Consider the following 21,575-nt stretch of genomic DNA (forward strand, 5'->3'; position numbering starts at 1 on the left):
AACTACTAACTACTTCTAGGATAAATGTCCATCTAATAGTTTAATACAGAGAGATACAAATCGGTTGGTTTGGTTTCAACATGTCCTGGAGAAGATGAACTGGAGAAAGAATGAATACAGAAGCATTTTATAACTGCTATGCATTAAGTGCTCAATGAATGTTTGCCAACATAAAATGAATGTGGTAGCCCCAAATGATGGATCCATGGTTACTAGAACAGCCTAGAGCCTAGAGCCTGGAGGCCCTATTCCTAGGCACTTGTGAAGCTTGGAATTCATGATCCAAAATATTGTGGGGTCACAAAATGTACATTGTTTGCAAACACCATTATATGTCTTACAACAACCTGGCCCCTCTGTCTTATCCCTTATCCCCCCACCCCACCCCTGCCACGCCGTGTGGGGTTCAGTGCAAAGAGAACAGACTCTGTGTCTTGAAACCCCAAATGTTTTCAGTTCTGTCAAAGCACCAGGCTCCAGTGAAAACTCAGCCAACACAAAGGCCAGGAAGGACAGTCCTTTGCATTTCTTATAGGTCTGCTGCTTAACTCTTTTTTGTGCTCCAGGCTTTAGAGTGAAAATAGTTTTCAGGAGGATAAACACTCTTTATAACTTTCCTCACCCCCCCATATAGGTATACTGCTACCGAATGGGTGTTCCGTCAATAAGTCTAGGTCCACTATGTATGTGGAACAGTGGGAAGGTGAAGGGTAGGGTGACGGGCAGGGGGTAGGGTGGCAGGACCTTTAGCATCTTGATTTGGCTCCCAGTCTGAGCCTTGGGGAGTTTCCACCCACCCTGCCCATTTCCTCAGACCACTTGCCTTTCAGCTCCTGTTGCCTTCCTTGCTCCCATCTCCTACCCTAAGTCCCAACCACCCAGGCTCTGCCATCAGTTACCAGGTACATCCCAAGATGTACTTGGGATGGGTTTCCTGTACAATTGTGGGTTTCCTGGAAAAATATTTTTCAAGGGTCCGCTCTCTATATAAACAGTTGGAGTCATCCAATATCAGCACCATTGGGTAGCCCAATCTCATGCAATTACATGAAAGAAATCCTGCACTGCCAGGTGGAGGAATCCTTCGCCACCCTCGTAGAACCTGGAACTGTGGACTAGGTCCCAGAACAGCACACAGATGTAAGTTTGGTGCTCTTAGGAATCTGGCTGAACCCATATGAAGAATAGCTGAGTGTAGAAGTTGGAAACACACCCTGTGGGGGAAAATGGAGTCCAGGACAGGTCATACCCTCATCTAGAATGGGGGCGTCCCTCCTGAATGGTATAGCTAGCCTAGACTGCTACCAGGAACCAGAGGAGGACTTAGAACATACTAAGGAAGGCGCTTCAGAGCATGGCACCCCTGGAGCTGGGGCAGGGCCCTATTCACCAGGATCTCGGGGTGGTGATCCTGGGTGCAAGACCTCCACAACAGCAGACATTTAATCTTTCAGGCTGGTTCATATCCTAATTCCTCAATATTTATTAGAGGAATAGAAACATCTTCTCATCTTTTCTTCCATATTTCTCTTAGATTTAACAGAACCTCACAGTCGAAGGAGATTCTAAGATCACTTGTTTTAGAAAGTCTATAAAGATAAAAATAGCCTCAATTATTGAAATGATGTTGGTTGACCAATCTAAGTATTTTTTTTAAGATCTTATTTATTTATTTGAGAGAGAGAGATAGTAGCAGAGATAGTGAGAAAAAGCACAAGCAGCGAGGAGAGGAAGAAGCCAGCTTCCCGATGAGCAGGGAGCCGGATGTGGGGCTTGATCCCACGACTCTGGGATCACGACCTGAGCCAAAGGCAGACACTTTGCTGACTGAGCCACCCAGACACCCCCCAGTCTAAGTATTTTTAAGGATTGTTTAACAATGAAATCAAACACACCAAAACAACGTCCCAAGTGTACCTTTTCTGCAATGAGAAAGTGTGACAGGATCAAAAAGTCTGCCTTCCTCCTACTAAGAGGCCACGATTTTTTCAAAACGTGCTAGAGTACATTTGCCGCAAGTAATTAAACCTCACTGTGTTTGGCCAAACAAAGAGCCACCGGCAGGAGGCCTGGCAGGAGCCTCAGGCAGGGTCACCGACCCCCTTTCCTTGGAGAGAATGAGATAGATCCGTATCATGCTGCACAGTATACACCGGACACATGTCTTAAGCCCCCGATAAGGCAGATTTATGGATGCCCGTCAACCTAGAAGTGTTGGCTTTTGCAAGAGGAAGGAATCGCCTCAAAGAAGACGGAGGCCAGTGCGCCTGGACCCTGAGTAATTCTCTGCATTTGTGTGAGCGGGCGGGGCCCGGGGCCTTCGTCCAGGAATGACGGGACGACACTGTCGCCCGCCCTCTGGAACGTGGGAATGTGTTTTCTGTAATGCTGGTTTTATGGGACAATTACATGACAGCAAAAAAGGGAAGAAGGAAGAGAACGTTCTATGTAAAATGGGGATCGTTAGGACAATACCACCTCGTTAAGGGAGAAAATGAATTTTGTCAAGTTTGTACTATAAAGTAAGTGCCTCTCAGATTTTAATTTGCATATAAATTCCTCTGGGATCTAAAAAAATACAGATTCTGACCCAGTAGGTCTAGAGCAGGACCTGGGGCTCTGCATCTCTCACCAGCGCCCAGAGGTCTCCCTGGTGCTGCTCTGAGGCCCACAGGCTGAGTGGGAACACTAGGCCCCACCGCCAGCTGTCCTCAGCTTCTCTTGTCACCTGCTCCTGTTACCTGCATCTGCCAGGTGGCCACCTGGTCAACAAAGCTTACTGAGGCCCCTCGCGGGGATGCTTGGGGCCGCAGCTCCACAGACACCCTCCTTGGAGTGGAGCCTGGGGAAGGGTCTGGAGCCTGCGGCCCACGCCTCGCTGAGCGCTAGGCCTTCCTGCAGCGCGAGCCTTCTCTGGCTGGTCTTGGCTCAGAAACCGGAGAGGACGTTGGAATTGCTCCCCCGGAACCACTGAAGGTGATGGAGACCTTGGCTAGTCACTGCTTTGGACGTCGGGTGAACACATCCAGGTCACTAAGTGCCTAGGGCCCCAGGAAACAGTGGATCTAATGCCTGCGCCGGCCTCTCCAGCTCCGTCCCCACGTCCCATTCCCACTCCCAGCGGCAGAGAGAGGAGCAGAAGGCGACTAATGGGCCAACCCTGTTCGCAGGCTGCCAGGAGGGCAGAGGACAGAGTGGGCGGGGGAGGGTGCGGAGGGCGCCTGGGGTAGGGTTGGGACAGCACCCCGGGTAGGGCGGGGAGGGCGCCCAGGGAGGGCAGGGAGGGCAGCCGGGGTAGGGCGGTGAGGACAGCCGAGGAGGACAAGGAGGGCAGCCGGGGATGGCAGCCGGGGAGGGTGCAGAGGGCACCTGGGGAGAGCAGCCGGGGAGGGCGCGGAGGGCAGCCGGGGAGGGCTGCAGGTGCAGCAGGGCGGAGAGGCGGGCGGTGGCCGGGAGCATGTCCCGGTGCCCCTGGGAAGATTCCGAAGACACGTTCCAAAGGGATTAAAGAAGCCACAGGGGCTGGAGGACCACACCGGTCTCTTCTCCGACCACACCTGGGAACACGGCGGTCCACGCGGCAGCCGACCCTGTCCCCGAGGCAGCCGACCCCCAGCGCATCACGGCCGCCCTCTGCGTTCAGACGCCCCGAGGCTGCGACTGGCAGCAAAACGCAGGGGTTCTGAGTCACTGGCACAAAGGCATTTTTTAAAGGGGGGGTGCACTTCTCTCCCCAGACGAGCCCCTGGGAGAAGGTAAGTGCCACTCAGGGCATTAGTGAGGGTAAGATGGACAAGAACCAAAGGGACGCGAAGGCCCCTGGGCCAGGCCCCCGGGTGCAGGCACCCAGCGAGGCCATGGTCCTGTGGGTCCCGGGTCCGTCTACAGGGATGCGCTCTCGCACAGGCTGAGAAGGACAACAGGCCCCCCAGCCAAGAGAGCCGGGTCTACCTGCTTAGACCCGGAGGCACCGGCTGCAAAGGGGGGGATCCCTGGTGGGACCTGCGGTGCCACCATCACCTGTTCCAGCGGGGAGAGGCCTGGGGGACAGCGCTAGTGTAGGGACGACACACTGGACGGGTCCAGGCCTGGGGCGGTCTACACTGCACGGGCCCAGAACAGGGGCGCTTTCTACGCTTCTCTCCCTAAGCTCAGTTTGCAGTTTCTGATTGTATTTCCAGCCTTCTCCTCCGGCGGCACAGTGGCTCAGGTATTTTAGAGCTGGAGGAAACCCGACTTTCGGGGAAGAAGAGTTGGGATAGGAAATCCCAAGTAAACTCGGGGTGTCCCCCACTGTCCCCTTTCTCGCCCCACCAACCCCTGCAACCTTCCAGCCAGGGGCAGCGCAGGCCCAGTCTAGGCGCAAGGTGTCCTCCCTTTGCTCCCGCAATTCCTCAGAATGTTACAGCTCGAAGCACCATGAGGGGCCAACAATTTTAGTCTTCCATTTTTTTGGAGTATTGTCGCTGCCGGAAGAGCCTCCCCCCACTCCGGGCGAGATCCCCAGGAGTGACTTCAGAGGGGGGCCTATTCCTGTGCCAGACTGCTCCCGTCATCCAAAGCAACCAACCTCACAGGGAGGCAAACCCTGCCTGGCTCCTCCTTTTAAAATGATTTAAAAAGTCGCCTTCTGGGTGCCCCGACCTCGCTGTCCCTACCCCTACGCGGTGGAAAGCTGCCGCTCTATCCCGGGAAACCGCTCTGTGAGGTTAGATGTCAGCCCCTGTCACAGCTTTTGCCATGAGGCCTGTCAGGAGGCGGCTCACGGTGGCACATGCCTGGGGCAGGTGCCTTGGGGTGAAAGAACAGGAGGAGGATGAGAGCACAGAGGAGGAGGCAGAATTTAAGGAGGCATTGACGCAGAGCAGATGGCTTCATGAAGCCACGGCCAGGAGATACTTGCTCTGGTGGGCAAGAAAGGAGGCCACCGGGAGTGCGGAACATGGGGCTCCCCACGGTCCATCTGGCTCTCAGGGTAGGGCTTCTGGAAGAGCAAGAACGGACATTTCCCTGCTGCTCAGTAAGAGGAGCTGCTGTAGATGTTCCCTATTAATGCTGGACTTGGGAAGTGGGAATCCGATGTCCAGGTGATCCCGTGAATGCTTCCGAGCTGTTAGGCCACACCTCGGCTTTCTGATCCATCTGATAATAGCTTCTTGGCCACTCACCACCACTAGGCATTCTTTCAAGCCCTCAAGGAACTGAGATTTGACTCCTGTGAGAAGTGCTTAGTATCATTCTTCAAAAAAAGGTGTGGGCTGGCTGGCATGTTGAGTGTTTGCTGGAAATCCTACCCTAGAAATCTGGAGCAAGACAAGGCCAAGGAAAGGAACTGTCTGGAGTACGCCCCTCTCAATGGCGTCTGTGCCCTTGAGGCGTGTAGGGCAAGGCAGATGTCAGAAGTGCACGCGGGGATGTGTGCTGGTATCCTGTCACTCATCCATCTCTCTCCAGGATTCTGGCCAGTAGAACATGATCATATAAAGTGACACAAACAGATCAAAATACCAGCTATACTGCTGTCAGGCTGGCCTACAATCTGGGCTTGGCATCCAAAGCTGACACAGGTTCTTGCCTTGCTCCCTATGAACTAGAGACATCCGGACTTGTGCAATAGGAGGACTTGCCTTGGGTCTGTGCTACGGGCCAAACACTGGACCTGGGAATAAGGGCTATATTGGAATGGAGAGTCCAGGGTACGGAGAGCCCTTCGACCCAAGCCGAGGTGGATCGGGACGATGATGGAGAATCAGGACTGCTGGCTCACTTCTAGACCATGGCCTTATCCTCATGAAGAGTCCAATGGACGCCAGAGCAAATAACCTTACCAATGACCTTAGTCACCCATCATCCACAAAGGAGACAAAGGGCGACTGAGACAAAAGAGGGGTCTATTCCTTCTAGGAAGTACAGGGGAAGCTGCACTTTGGAAACCTGTAGACTAGGGAGTGGGTTCCTCCCTCCTCCCCAGAGATCTCGTGGCACCATTCCCAATTACATACCTCCCAACACAAGAGCTTCCCTCTCTTAAAGAACAGACACATCAGAAACATGCTTGAGTCAATAGAGTCTCAGCACTGGGGACAATTTGGCTCATGTGACCTTGGCCTTGTACTGTTTATGCTCACCTCCTATATGGTAGCGGTCTCACTGTCTGAATTGCAAGTGCACCGAGAAGGGACTACAACTTCCACCTCCTTGGACTCTGTATGCATCTCATGTAGGATGAACATACATCCAATGGCCAAGGGTTCGGAAACTGAATCCCCTCTAAATTCTCCCTCTCTACTTAATTTTCTTTCTCTCTGCAGGGCCCTTCTCCACCCTCTCTGTCCTCCCTGACCCCCTGACTCTCCTTACAATGCTGTTGGCCGGGGCACCTGGGTGGCTCTACTGGTTAAGCATCTGCCTTCGGGTCCAGTCATGATCCCAGAGTCCTGGGATTGAGCCTTGGCATTGGGCTCTCTGCTCAGCTCAGTGGGGAGTCTGCTTCTTCCTCTGCCTCTGCCCCTTTCCTGCTCAACCTCTCTCTCCTCTCTCTCTCTCTCTCTCAAAATAAATAAAATCTTAAAAAAAAAAAAAAAAAGAATGCTGTTGGCAAAAAGCAACTCTGACTCCCCCTCCTTAATTAAACCAGGGAGTGTGGACAGCAGTATATTCCATCCTTGCTTGCTCCCAACTCCCAGATACATCCCTTCGCTGCATTGGAGTTAATGAAAAGTGTGATAAACCCACTGTTTCATTTTCCCTTAATTAATACAAGCAATTGAATTGTGCTAAAGTCATTCTGGTTTGGAGACTGAGCCTCTGGGTCAACGTCTCACTTGCTGGTGGTGACAGAAGCTCTTTGTCTTGGGCTTCCCTGGCAGTGGCCGCCAGGACCCTGCCCAGGGGAGGGCTGATTTGCCCCTGTCTGGGGCTGCCTTGCTGGCTGCCTTCCCTGAGGCTGATAGTAAGTTGGCTAATGACAAGATCAATGTGTGACTGTGAAAGTCAGGTGAGCTTCTAGTGGGGGAAAGAGTACATTAATAATGCTCCTGGGAACTGGGGACTCAAAGGAATTGCCTAGCAGTGGTGAATTCCCTGAGTCTTTGCCATTTTCTGATGGGACAGCTGCGATGACACCAGAAGAGAAGGTTTCACGTGACTCATTCAATAGGACTGGTCAGAAAGATCAATTCTGGTACATGGGCTCTCGTTAGCCAAAGACGGGGGATTTGAAGGGTTTCGTCTGGTAGGTGGGGACAGGAGAACGCAATGTCAAGAAACTTCTCTGCCATGAGGCCTAGGAGGTGAGGGAGGTCTTGTCCCAGGTGACACACGGCATCATTCAAGGAGCACTGTAAAAACAGACTCTCGTGCCCCTGCTTACAGACTGGTTGAGCTAACCCATCACTGGCATCCTCTAAACACTGCCTAGGGGATTCCAGTGCACAACCAGGGATGACACCCCCTGTCAGTACATTGAGGGCTCCTGTGGCCTTTATTTCCCAGGTGCCAGTTCCACTTAGAGATTCCCAGGCATCCTCTGCCAAGAAGGCATTCAGGGCCTAGCAGTCATGAAGCTCTGTTAGGGCCTTCTGTGACTGTCCACTGGCCTCTACGAGAGACACACAGTTGGGATGCCAACAGGTGAGTCAGGGAAAGGGGACCTTGCGGTACTGCAAGATAATGGCCACCAGGCCAGGGCCTGACAGTGTCGATGCCTCTCATCAGCCCACAGTGGATAGCGATGCCCGGATCCACAAAGTGAGAGCAAGGCCAGAGCTGTTTTTCTCCAAAGCACAGTGAAGACACATAGTCAGTTTAGTCTTCCTTGTGTTCTCTTCTCTGAGATGGGTTCATTAGCTATAAATAAAATCGGGACACGAGAGTTGTATCATCTAGATGATTCCGTTGACCCAGAGAGAGTAGTCCTGAGTGAGCAATACAGAAAGAGCCAGCTACTGGCAAGGATGTGGCACGCAGTCTTTCAACGGGAGTTCCAAGTGCATGCTAGATAAAGAAGAGAGGAGTCGAACGCGCACACACACACACACACACGCACACACACACACAACCACACAGGGAGATAGACACCATGAGGATGCAGAAGGGAGACAGCTGGAATTTCACATACGGACAGACAAATGGCCGAGGGCAGAATTTTGAATCCATCTGGAGAACACAGTAGCTGACATGGTTAAAAAAGTAGCTAAAATTTATATTCTAGAAAGTATCCAAATATGAACAGAAATAAACCATTCAGACCAAAAAGACATGAAGGTTGAAGAAAACAAAATCATGGCTTCTAGAAAGCACAGCTGACACAGAAGAGTCACTGAAAAAAAAATGTTGAGGATATTCGAAGAGTTTTTATTTATTACAGGGTTTCTTCCTTCGCTACTCTCATCTGCATACTGAACCAACAAGGTTATCTCATCACCAACAACTAAAAAGTGAAGGAATTCTGTGCTTTAGTTGAAATAAGCTACCGCTTTAAAAAAAAAAAAAAAAAAGAATCATGGCACTGAATGGCTTCTTTCATTTATGTGTATGTTTGTCTTAAGAACATTTGACTTGACCTTGCTTGCATTGGCCTAAGCAGGAGTGAAATGACCCGTCATCTAGGCCCACGTTCTCAAAGGAAATAGTATTTTGGACAGTTGGGCGGACATGCTCCATGTCACCGTGTGGCAATGAGCATCCAACACCAGGAAGTGCTCGGAAACTTGACTTCTTGAGCTCACAGCAAGTTGATTAGTCCGAATCTGTTGTGGACCAAGTAGTGCCCAAACTCTTCAAATTATTTCTAATTACGAAGCAACATCAGACCGCATGCTTTACCCCTTTGGTGCTTTGGTGCTTTGGGGGAAATTATCACTTGGCTTCCAATACCAACTGCACTTGCCTTATTTTCCCCGGGGATTAATGTTTTTAATTAAGCAACACCCAGGGAGTCTTTATTTTTATAAGTAGGGTGACCATATAGTCAAGTCTGACTGGTGCACTCTCAGCAGACACTTGCTTTCCACGCCTCATCATTAACAGTCACTTCTGCTCTCAGCAGTGTGCTGTTAGCCCATGGAAAGCCTGACCATCAGGACCCTCCAGGGCTGCTGCTTGCACCTCACTCTGCCGGTGGGGCTATCTCAACACCCACACTTTTAAATTTAATGAGAGACAGTGATCTAGCCCCCAAAGAGATCATAGATTCTCAGACGTAGGACTCTGCTAGACGAGGGTCCAGATGGACTCCGCGTGCTTTCTTCTCTCTTTCTGAGCTTGAGGCTCATGAGCTAGCTGCACTTTTCTGGGGGGTTACAGGCTACAGCAGCTGCTTGGAGCCTGAGCCAACTGGAGTGAGGGCATCAACACGGCAGCCCGCAGGATGGAAACCCAGTTGGGGTTTAAGAGATGCTGGCTCAAAGTTCTGGCAGGTCAGAGAGCAGACCAGACCTATGCCTTCTGAAATGGTTAGGATGGTCCAGAGCACTCACAGAAGCAGATGCAAGGCCTCTTCAGGCTCCTGGGGAGAGGCCCTTCTGAGGAAGAATATAGCCCTGTGTCTGCAGATGAAGCCTTGACGCAGCCTGACTCCTCCTGCTTTCCCTCTTTCTTCCTCTTCTCCTATTCTCTACTTTTCAGCCTCTCCCCAGAGTAGCTCCCAACAGCACAACTGCATGACAATGATGCTAATTATCAGTGTTCATTAATATTTTTGAAATCCTTGTATTTGCTTCCAGGCAAAATACCCACTAAGCCAAGCAGCGTACTTGGCATGCAGGCTGTGGCTGAGACATTCTGCACACTTCACCGAGCTGGAGGGCCTGAGCTCTGAAGCATCACGGGGAGATAGCTCTGCTCACGCACTCGGCTATAGCGGCCGTTGAAAGGAAGAATTAGGAGCTGTGCACTCAATGGGCAATGTCTCCGCCCTTGGGGCCGAGAGCCCTTGATGTGAGGCTGGGTCCCTCGGGAAACTTTCTCGTCAAGGGCCCTCTGTATCTGCACCTTGTGCTATTCTAGGCAAGTCTGCGTGCCTCTTGTCATCCAACTTGGACTCTTACTAAGCTAATCTCTCACGAAAGACATCTATCTTCCTGGCCTCCCTTCTTAGCCTCATCCTCATAGAAGTCACGATACCCATGGTCTTCTACAACTCTGCCAAGAGCCGGAGTAAGTGGAGAAAAGTACCGAATTAGAGATCAGAAGACCTGGATCTAACCCCAGCTCTGCCACCAACGTGCTATGTGACTTCAAGTAGACGTTTTTAGCACCCCAAGCCTTACCTATTTTTTTTTCCTATCAAATAGAAACGTGCACTAGATTATTTCTAAGGTCATTTCTAGTCTTTCATAACTTAGCAATACAGAGTATGACCAGGAATCCAACATAATTCCTTAAGTTCTGGAAATCTAATGACCGTGGTGCTGATGGGCAGAGTTCCAACCCAGAAACTCAGGGTCACTGACCTAGATGGCAACATAAGAAGTTCCCTGCAGTCAGGCGTGCACACTGCAGCATTGACCTAGGCCACCCTTAGCTTTATCTGGGGTCTTGACAATGCAGGCACAAGAATAAAGACACCACGCAATTTCAAGGTGGCTCTCATCTGTCATTGTGCTGTCGCTGCTCGGTGATGGGGAGGAAAGAGGTTTTGACAATTATGAAGGACTGTGTGTGTCTGAGGGTAATGTCTTGTATTAATGGGGGAAATTAATTCTTTCCGTTCTCTTCTAGGAATCCTATTCATGCAGATTTTGACAAGTAGCTGTTCTTGTTTCCCTCCTCTCGATGGGTAGGTTGGAGAAATGTCTTATAGGTATAACTAATCATCCACTTATCTGATTTGTGACCCATTTCATGGGTCTGAGGGTACACTCCAAATGCAGGAAAATGATGCTTCTCTCTGCTTTCTGTCCTCCCCTGCCTTTGCTAAAAAATATCCCTTCTTAGCTACGAGGCTCACCTCGCTAATCCTTCCCAACCAGAAGACAGACACTGAGACACAAGGAAAGGGGCCTTGATAGTAGTAAAGGCCCAACACTCAGACTTGCAACCCAACTCTCCCCTGCACCCCTCCCCCCATCAGAACTGATCTGCAGCTACACTTGAACAGACCCAACAAGATCTGAGGGGCTTTGTGATGGTTACTTTTATGTGTCAACTTGACTGAACAAAGGGATGCCCAGAGAGCTGGTAAATATGATTCTGGGGTGTGTCCATGAAGTGTTTCTAGGAGAGACTAGCATTTGACTCAGTAGAGTGAATAAAGCAGATCGCCCACTAATGTGGGTAGGCATTGTCCCATCCACTGAGCACCTGAAGGGAACAAAAAGATGGAGGACGGGCAAATTCTCTCTCTTTTCTTGAGCTGGGGTGTCTGTCTTCTCTTGCCCTTGAACACCAGAACTCATGGTTCTCGGACCTTCAGCTTCTGGCACTTACACCAGTGGGTCCCCCCACGTGCCCCATCTAAAGCTTTTGGCCTTGGGACTGGAATTTACACCATCTGCTCACCTGGTTCTCCAACCTGTAGACTCTGACTGAATTACTCCACCAGCTTTCCTGATTTTGCAGCTTGCAGATGGCAGAGCATGGGACTTCTTGCCTCCATAACCGCTCAAGCCCATTCCTATAATAAATCTTGTCTTATCTGTCTCTCTCTAGATCCTCTTGGTTCTGTTTCTCTGGACAACCTAAGAAGCCTAGGAGTCTGGACAATCCACTTTGCATCATGCAGCCTCAGTTTCCTTATCTGCACAATGAGGGCACTGGCCCAGTTTATTCCTTAACTCCTTAGCCACTGCTCTTCTCTCGACCTAATTCACGACAGTCCCTCTGGCCCAGGACATAGGGATGCTGTGCTCTTGCCATCAGTCTCTGAACAGTAACCAGCGTTTGAGCAAGGCCTGAAGCCCCTGGGTAGGGGAGTGAGGAGGTGCGAATCCTGTTTCTACCCTTGAAAACCAGGGTTGGCTCTGGTTCTACAAAATGCCACACAGCTCAGCACATTGAGGTGGTGACGATGTGGAGGTTCAAGCCAACAGTCTTGTCAGCCTCCAGAATCCCCCTCACCCTCTGCCGCGGACCCTCCTGCCTGCCTTTGTGGGGTTTCCCTTTGCTTAGTGGTCACATATGCCCCTGCAGGCCTCTGTCAAAATTGACACAACGGACCTGGAAAGAGAGAAAAGTTCTGAAAATTCCCAGATTTTTTTTTCCTATTTGCTCAGACTAGTTTGTCACTTTTGTCTTTGTTACTTTGGGACGCAAGGAGCCTCTGCCTTCTTGGCAGACAACATCAGTCTGGGAAAGGAAAGCGAGGAGGACCAAAGGAGTGACTGAGTTCCAACAAGGCAGGCTTGGATCGAAGGATCCCGGATGAAAATGCAGAGGTTGGAAGGGGTCGCTGTATTCCATGCCACACAGGGCAGATGCCAGAAGCCTGGTCGCTGGGCAGGGGGTGCCTGGGATTTCCAGGACTACCACACAGGGAGAAGAGAACGGGTCAGATGCATAGTGGCCTTGAGCTTCCTCTACTTACATCCAGCTCTAGGGGTTTTTTCAATTATAGAACATGGGACCCTGCTGGTAAGTTGTGAGATAAGGTAAGTCACAGTATGGTATTTATTTCACGCTGCGTATGATACACATATGGTGTGTTTGCGTAACGGTAGAGAAACAATAAAGAAAGTAAAATACAGAGACGCTGCAATTCTGACACCAGTTCTGTCCTATGGGTTCTCCCCACACCCCCGACACTGAGTGCCCTTCAATTCTGACACCGTCTACCTGGAGATAGCATAAGACCCCACAGGGAAGGGCTCTGTCCTACAAAACACCCCTTATCCCCCATTCCAGATGCCATCTGCAAATCTAGGTTGTTCTTTGTGCTTCTCACCCACTGGCTGTAGGTCAGAGGTTCCTGTGACTCCTCCTTGGGTCTGACTGATTTGCTCGAAACTCAGGGAAATATTTTACATACTAGATTACCAGTTTATTATAAAAGGATGCAACTCACAAACAGCCAGATGGAAGAGATGCATAGGGCAGTGAATGGGGAAAGAGGCACATCGCCCTCCATGCACTGCAGGGACTCCCTTCTCCCTGAATCTCCACGGGTTCTCTCTGAACTCTGCCCTTATGGGTTTCTGGAGGCTTGATTACATGAGTGAGCAAATCGCTGGCCATTGGTGTTTGAACCAATCCTCAGCAGCTGTCCCTTCCCCAAGGGTGATGGGGTACATTCCAACCTGGCTACCCTGGCAACCGTCCTCCATCCTTAGGTGCTTTCCAAAAGTCACATCATTAACATAACAGAAGGTACATTTGCTGTCATCACAGGAAATTCCAAAGATTTTCAAAGCCCTGTGCCAGGAACTGGACAAAGACCAAATATATATTTCTTATTATAAATCACAAAGTCACAGCTATTCATTTTGAGCTACCTCATCATTTAGGAAATAGCACGATACTAGTTCACGAGCAGTATCTAACTCTCTGTGTACATTTGAACAAGTCACTTACCCACCCAGGCCTCCTGTTTCTAAATTATTTCCAAAAAGTTTTAGGTCAAACATTCAATCATCAATAGCTGGTTGAAAAATAATGTCTTCCTTCCAATCATTGATTCAAAATGTGTAGTATGCGTGTGTGAGTGAGTGTGTATAAAGAAAAAAGGAGCAAAGAAATGAATAAATCTCACCTATAACCTCATGAGAAGAGACAAAGACATAAGAAAGCCCAATGAGCCTTGAGCCTAGCAAATCAGAAGGCAATTCATCTTGAGAAGAAAACAAGTGGTATTTACATTATTAAATCACAATTACAAAGCCAATCAGCTGCAGAAGAGAAGAGACCATTTCCATCAATTATTACTGAACTGAACATAATTTTTCAATCACCAGCAGATTGTAAATGGGGGCTACAGCTCATCCAGGAACTCTTCTATCATAGGAGTTATTAATCAGGTATTAACTTTGTCGAATTAGCAAGGACACCGATGGGATGGTGGGGAAGCGGGATACAGAGAAGACAGGAGGAGGCAGCCAGGTTAATTCCTGAGATGGAAGCACAGAGCACTTGAGAAGGAGACCCGTGGTCAGCCGCCCGTGCAGCCAGTGCTCCTGCTGTGTTGAAGAAAACACTTGGCTCCTGTGTTTTCATTCCAAAGAGTCAACACCTGAGCAGGTAAAAAATAAGTGATTCATGCACAATTTATTGCTGTTTAGTTCTCGTGCAGGAGAGCTGTAAGGACTATGGTTTGCATGGGGCCCAACCACAAGGATGCTCTGGGTTTGGGTTACAGGGCCGACACTGACTTTGGGGGGGTCCCTACCTACGTCCCTACTATCTGAGTGCTTCAGTGTTGGTGCACAGTGTAGACTACCCATCTCATTAGAACCTCGTGTGCCTTTGTGGAGGATGAGACCGCACGGAGGAGACTTTCCTGTGTGCCTCTTTGATATGCTGGGGTTACGGTATGGGTCTCAGTAAAAAGTCCTATCACTCTAGGGGCTTACTAGGTGCTCTGGGCCTCTATTTTCTATCTTCTTCCGCTTAAGCACTTTTAAAAACTCTGGTCTCCTAGATTTCTATGCCATAATGGATAGGCCTTGGTCCCCTCAAACTACCTCAAATCCCTCACTTTGCAACACAGCAGGCTGGTAGGCTGGTCTGCTGAGAAACTAATGTGTGTTTTGTTCTCAAAGCTGTAGAAGGCTAGAAAAAAAATGAACGGGGTTCTCTCTTCCCCATCCCTGAAAGGTGCAGGGCTTCGTGAGCTCTTTATTATGAGCTTCTTACGTCAGAATTGTAAATGACTTTTGTGTCATGAGGTCTAAAGCAGTTGCTAGGCACCCAGAAGATGATTACCATCCAGGCTTTTGTTTTAAAGAACCAGGAAAACAATGAATGTTGGCTCAGGGAGGTGGGAGTAGGCCAGCCAGCTGGGGGGCCAGGTGGGGGTGGGGTGGGGGGGTGGACAGCCAGGTGGCAGGGTTTATAGAAGTGTCTCCACCAACACGGATCACCTGTTCATTTCCTGTGAATGTGCAGTAAGTGACAGCACCTCAAACTGGATGATGTTGAGGATGAACCCAGAAGCTAAGACAGACTTGTCCCCCCTCCTTTTCTCCCTCTGTCCCTCTCTCCCTTTTATTTATTTTTTTGTTCCTTTATTCAAGGAATGAACTATTCCTACCACCTAGGACTGAGGATTTCTACTAGTAAGGACTGAAAACTAGAGACCTCAGCATTCTAAAGGTTCTAGAGAGGTTGGTAGTCTCCCCCAACATCATTTGGACTGAATTTCACACCTCCCAGGCTGACGAGGGCTCAAGAGACTAATTATAAATGTAATCATGATTCTTATAACTGAATTTTATGGGATAGAAATCACATGTGCTATTTCCTTTACCTTTCCCCCAAGTAACTCCGACTTATCTTTTGGGTCTCCACTTAGATTCAACTCTTTCAGGAAAGGCTGCTGCACGACATATTTCCTTTTCAACCATCTAGAAACACTTGCCCGCCTTCTTTGTCCTGCTTTCTTCTCTGAGTGCCTGATTGGTAAGGGCTACACCTACTGGTTCCCTTGCCATTGGTTTCTGGTTGGGGTAACCACTAGGAAGCCCAGCAGGTGATCAGAGGAAGGAAAGTGAGCTCAAATGTGAATTTTCCAGCAGACTCACTTCCCACGACTGAGTCACCTCACCAAAGAACATGGTTTCTCTTCAGTCAGCCTTCTCCTCATACCTTCCAGCCTTTAATTCAGCAACTGTCTGGCTTCACCCCTTGGCCTGGGGCAAGAACAAACCTGCTGTTGCTAGCCTTGGGTCTGGGCTATATATATATACCCTTTCTATACCTTGTAAATAATCCCCTTATTAAATCTGTCTGCCATTCTTCACAATCCAATGTACCATTTGATTCCTGTGGAGGCCTTGGTTTTTTTGACCCTTCCAGTCTTAGAAGCCTGTTCTCTAGGCTCCCATGGAACCCGTACTTATTACATTTATCCCTAGAGTGCAGTAACACTCAGGTCGGTGACTTTACACCACAGAGAACACTGTGCAATGTCTGGAGACCGTACTGGTTGGCAAAGTGGGGGGTCAGGACAGGGACGCTACTGATACCTACAAGTTAGAGGTCAAGGTGGATTCCAAAAAAAAAAAAAAAAAAACAGGTGGATTCCAAAGACCCCACAAGGCACAGGACAGTTTCCCACAACAAAGAATTGTCTGTTCCCAAATATCAGTGAAATCTGGTTAGCTGTCCAAACCTCCATCTGGAAGGAAACTCTCTGAATGCGAGGACCATTCATGCTGTGCACAGTGGCTTCCCCAAGGGCCTCGTGCCATTCCTGACACATGGCAGGACCTCATGAACAGTGACTGACAAATATTAAAAATCAATTATTTAATGCACTAATGAAACCCCGTTCTTGTTTTCTGTCACCTAGCTGGCCAATGCTGAGGATAAGACAGATTGACTCACACTCATACATAAACCTAGCAAGAGGGGCACCTGGGTGGCTCAGCAGTTGAGCACCTGCCTTCAACTCAGGGCGTGATCCCAGAGTCCCGGGATCGAGTCCCACATCAGGGTCCCTGCAGGGAGCCTGCTTCTCCCTCTGCCTGTGTCTCTGCCTCTCTGTGTGTGTGTGTGTGTCTCTTATGCATAAATAAATAAAATCCTTAAATAAAAAAAATAAATGTAGCAAGAAATAACACAATAAATACATGTGGTGTGAACCCCTCATCAGGATTTAAAGGAAATATCGAGTCCTCTTTAGTTCGAGACGGTGATGCCAGAAGGTGACCAGGGACAGCAGGTAGTCTTGAAGCAGGCTCTGACACCGTGCCATTTCAGCAGGCGGACCTGGGCCGTATGCAAGGTGGGGAGATGGCATGAGGAAGGGGACAATTCTGGAGAGTGAACTGCAAGTTATTTTATCACCCTGCTTTTCTGAGGACAACCACTGATGGCTCTTGGTTGGAGGATCCCGGCTCCAGGAGAAAATGCTGCCGTGTTAAATGACCTCAGGGGAATTGTGGTCAGGAGCCAATCACTATTTTCATGTTTTGCTTTCTCACCATACTTTCCCACGTTCAGATGATCAGCAAGAAAAGATGCCCACTATGTGCAAAGCACATGATGGGCAACATAGGTGGGGTTTTTACGGAGGTGGGGGCGGGTGGGGGGAGGTGGAGTGGGATTTGGAACACCAGGCCTGCAGGGCACCTGGGTGGTGCAGTCCGTTGAGCATTCGACTCTTGGTTTCAGCTCAAGTAGTGATCTCAGGGTCGTGGGATGGAGCCTCGCCTCGAGCCCCACCTCAGTCTTTGTGCTCAGCCTGGAATCTGCTCGAGAATCTCTCTCCCTCTGCCTCTGCTTCTAGTTCTCTCTCTCTCTCTCCTTCTCTCTCTCAAATAAATAAATAAATCTTTTAAAAAATAAAATAAAACACCCAGGCCTGGCAAATAGAAATCAGTCAATAAACATCTACTGAATTGAGTCCTCCTGCATACCTCGCTTCATTCCGGTCTGATTTGTGTGGTCTCTAATTTTAGATTCCAAATGACAATAGGCTCACCTTTCACTTCTGTTTCTAGCTTTATACACCCAGCTTCTTCCAGGCCATAACCGGCTCTCGGAAAACGAGGTCTCAGTCAATCAGCATTTGTGCCCAAGAACTCGGAGAGGTCAGCAGTAAGCGAAGTCATCTTAAAAGTTTGACTGTGGAAGTCTGATTGGGAAGGGCAAGGACCAATGCTCAGTGAGCCAGAAGGCACCTTTCTGAGGTCAGGCTTTAGTGGGCTAATCTCTAATCAGGAGCCACCAAGCACCTCATCATCCTGCCGGGCGGCCCCTCCACAGTGAGGATGTTCCACTGCCTTCTCCAAGAGCTGCTCATGGTGACAGGCCCTCAGAGGGGCTCTGGGCTGAGGACAGAGAACACATGGGATGGGGGAACCAGCACCCTTTGGCTTTGGGGGATATGGCATCAGCCTTGCCCCACTGGGGTGAAAGGAGCTGCGTGGTTTTGTGTAGCCAGTTCTAGGAGGCCTCCTGTGGAGAGGGGAGAGGCACTGCTTCCACATCCAGTCAAGCTCTATGGGAAACAGGATGAACCAGCGCACCAGCACATCACCTGCTTCATGACTGCAGGGAGATGCAATATCTGTGCACGGCCAGTGTGCATACCACCTCGCAACAATGTGATTTTCAGGCTAAAAATGTCAATTTATGTTTTTTGTTTTTTTGTTTTTCGTTTTGTTTTTGTTTTTTTTTCCAGTAGGGTTTAATAATCATGCACTGACCCCAGATGGAATAAACATGTCAGGCTCATTGCCAGTATAACATCTGATTCACCCTCTTCCTGGGAGACATTTGTAATTTTATGAACAGAACGTAACATGATTATAATAGAACGCATCACGCAAGCTTGGTAATAGTACAGGTCAAAACCATCTCCTAAAACCAAACAGAGACTTTCTGAAATGGCCTGATCTAAATTCCGGGGCCCTAGTCCCACCATTGAAAAGGAGTTTCCCTGGGCTTGCTCATCTCATTTCAACTTCATTGTGAGTGCCTTAAATTCCACACAGGACCACGTTTACGGCTCTATGTGGCGAATGATCACACGCTCCATCGTACACTCGTGAGGTGGATGCCCGGGAAACGCTGGAAAATGAGCACAGGGTATCCACTGAGCCCAGAGAACTCACGTGCTACAGCCGGGCATCCTCTAACTCAGGACCTCAATGCCCGAGGACGGTCCTTATTAGCCCCTAGTCTGTCTTCTCACGTCTGGAATTGGCCCTAGAATAACGGACCCACTTTCATGGATAGGACTCAACAGGGCCTTGGGAGGGGAATAGTAGCAGAGATGGCCTGTAAGAGCTACCCTCCCTCTCGGCTGGGAAGCAGATTCATTGCTGCCTTCCCTGTCCCAGAGAGACAGAAGCCCGGCCCGGCTGACAGCATATTTCATTCAGCCCCCAAAAGACCCTTCACTCTTCTGGTTGAGGTTCCAATTTTCAGACCCTCAAACATTGGGAGAAGTGAGTAATCTGCAACGAGACCAACACTGGGCTGTTTCCTATAAGTAACAACGATTTCTAACAAGGCAGAAACAAATAGAACCTAAAATCCCCCTTGCCAAAGGTTGAATTTTAAAATTTGCCCTCAATCAAGATCCCTTTGAGATGTCATTTAAGAGAGCGAATTATGTCCCTACTCTGCCAGAGGCAGTTATCGTCTGCATCTGTTGACCTGTGTAATTATGAATGTCACACCTCCCACCTTCAAAAGGGTTGCCGTGTAGACAATACACTATGTGGTAATGCTACATTTAAATCATCCCAAACTCAAAAGTTCTCTCGTGCTTAAATATGTTAAGCCAATCAGGCATCAATCAGCACCATCTCTGTACAATCCCTTCTTTGTCAAATTAATGTATTCCTTCATCCTGTATGTGAAAGATTTCCTACTATACTCACTATAGATCCTGCCCTCATAGAGCTTACACTTTAGTAGGGAAAGAACATACATCAGCTCACATAACAGATCATATATGTTAATGGTTAGTGGCTATGAAACCTGTCTTTTAAGGAGCAGAACCTTTATCTGCCAATGAAATCCCACAGAGGAAATTCAGTGAGTTATAAAAGCTGAGCTGCTCCTTTGGGGTGGGAGTGGGGAGTGTGGAGGAACCCAGGACGTAGGCGCAGGGGTCATTTTCAGCCACTTGTACCTTCTCCGTTTCTCCCTCTTTCCTCTAACCTTCACAGAGGCACCTGTGGGTATTCAGAGAACTCCTAGGCTTGTTATGAACTACAGTTAGTAATAAGCAGGTTCCCGTTGTTACGCCGAGCACAGTGCAATAGGGGAAACAACACGAAACAGATATAATATTAATTAACAGTGAAAGATTTAAGTAGCAAGTCAGAACAAAAGAAAGATGTCCAAGGCTCTCTGAATTAAACAGCCAAGAATTCTGATAACCCTTCAAGGAATTTTAAGGCAAGAGAGGTCATACCAGGCCAGAGATTTTAAAATTTAGTTCTAGTCAATTATTTTAGGGTTTATGCATTTTAATTGAAAGAAAATCCCATGTATCTAGTCTAATAGCCTCGTGATGCATCTTGTTCGCTTCCAAGTAAGCTGTTGTCAGGAGCAATAGAAGAGAGCTGAAAAGACTTTAGGTCTTCCCAGTTAGCCCATAACTACATTATTCATCCATTTATTCAGTAAGTGATAAATGATTCCACCCGTGTTTCATGTAGAGGGTGGTGGAGGTGGAAGCCCCACCGACTTCCATCAAAAAGCAACATAATTCACCTAAATCATCAAGTGTGGAGGACAGAACAAAAGTGAACATGCACAGTGCTTTGAACTTGTCAGGGGAAAGTTATCAAGGAAATTTGTGGTATTATCAGAGTATTGTCCAACATTGTCCAGTTAAAACCATTTGAAGATTTAAACAATACTTTTTATAATACTCTTTACAAGCCCCTGGTTATATAAAAATGTATTAATCACGTTGTTAGACCGACAATGCCTATGTCAGGTGGTAGGAATATAGACAAATGAGACAATCCTCACTGGAGTCTTAGGGTCATAAAGATGATCGCAACGTGGAGTGTGGCAAGTTCATCGAAGGAGGACAGGCCAAGGGCCAGGGGAGCAGACAGGAGGAACAGAACCAAACTGGTGTAGAAAGTTCCAGGAGGACCGGAGAGTAAGTGAAAGAGGAATTAGCACAGCCAAGAAGTTCAGAAATGGTGTTTCCAGCAGAACGGCGGCCCTTTTCAAGGTGGAGACATAGGAGGGGGTCCAACCTCTTAGTAAGCACAGGAGCAGAGGTGGGGCCAGATGGGAAGGAGCTTGAATGCCATCTAAAGAATGGGCCCTTCAATCAGGTAACAAGACAGTAACAACAGGTGTAAGACACATACCCTGCTCTTAAAAAGCTTATACTCTAGTGGTTGATTAGGGACACACACACACACGCATACTCGCAAATAGAATTAATCACAACACATCATCCCCTCAACGTGTATGCACTGAAAGCCTACTATGTTCCAGGGACTGATTAATGACTGACCATAATGCAGCAAATGATTTAAAATCCCTGTCTTCTAGCGAAGGGACAATTAGTAAATAGTAACCAATAAATAACAAATATACCATCAGACAGTAATCAGGACTGTGAAGAAAGGTCAAAATAATAATAACAATAACTAAAAGGTATCAAGGAATCACTGTCTGGCAAGCACTTGCCATGAACTTTCTCATTTTATTTTCTATGGTGAAGGCTATGGTGCACCCACCCAGATTCCCTTCTCTGGACTGAAACACTCACTGCCCCAGCTGTAGGACGTCCCATCTGCTGAGTCCCCTCAGGAAATTGGGGTTGTGGGTGGCCCTGACCAATGTCCCTTTCCTTGGCAGCATGCGTCCAACCACTGACTGCTCCGGGGGATGGGGCCCTGGCCTTGATCAAGGTCTTCTCAGCACCAAGGACTGTATAGGATATGTCTAGCTTCTGTTACAACTGCTGTTCAGTTCAGCTTCTCCAAGCCACC

At 48.6% G+C, this 21,575-nt stretch overlaps 1 protein-coding gene and 1 long non-coding RNA gene across 10 annotated transcripts in view; one reads left to right on the forward strand and one right to left on the reverse strand.

The window, feature by feature from the left end:
* OPCML (opioid binding protein/cell adhesion molecule like) overlaps positions 1-21,575 on the reverse strand; it is a 1,083,697-nt gene that overhangs the window by 86,968 nt on the left and 975,154 nt on the right. The window lies entirely within an intron of this gene.
* Positions 14,959-15,975, forward strand: LOC144306086 (uncharacterized). Of its 4 annotated transcripts, none has more exons than XR_013373120.1 (4): positions 14,959-15,038; positions 15,168-15,338; positions 15,446-15,552; positions 15,666-15,975. It is a non-coding gene; the product is annotated as an uncharacterized LOC144306086 (long non-coding RNA). The 4 variants fall into 4 exon arrangements; XR_013373127.1 differs by having other exon boundaries at positions 15,669-15,973; XR_013373118.1 differs by having other exon boundaries at positions 15,168-15,257; positions 15,666-15,968.

Source organism: Canis aureus, chromosome 3, assembly GCF_053574225.1.
Source record: "Canis aureus isolate CA01 chromosome 3, VMU_Caureus_v.1.0, whole genome shotgun sequence".
Classification (NCBI taxonomy): domain Eukaryota; kingdom Metazoa; phylum Chordata; class Mammalia; order Carnivora; family Canidae; genus Canis; species Canis aureus.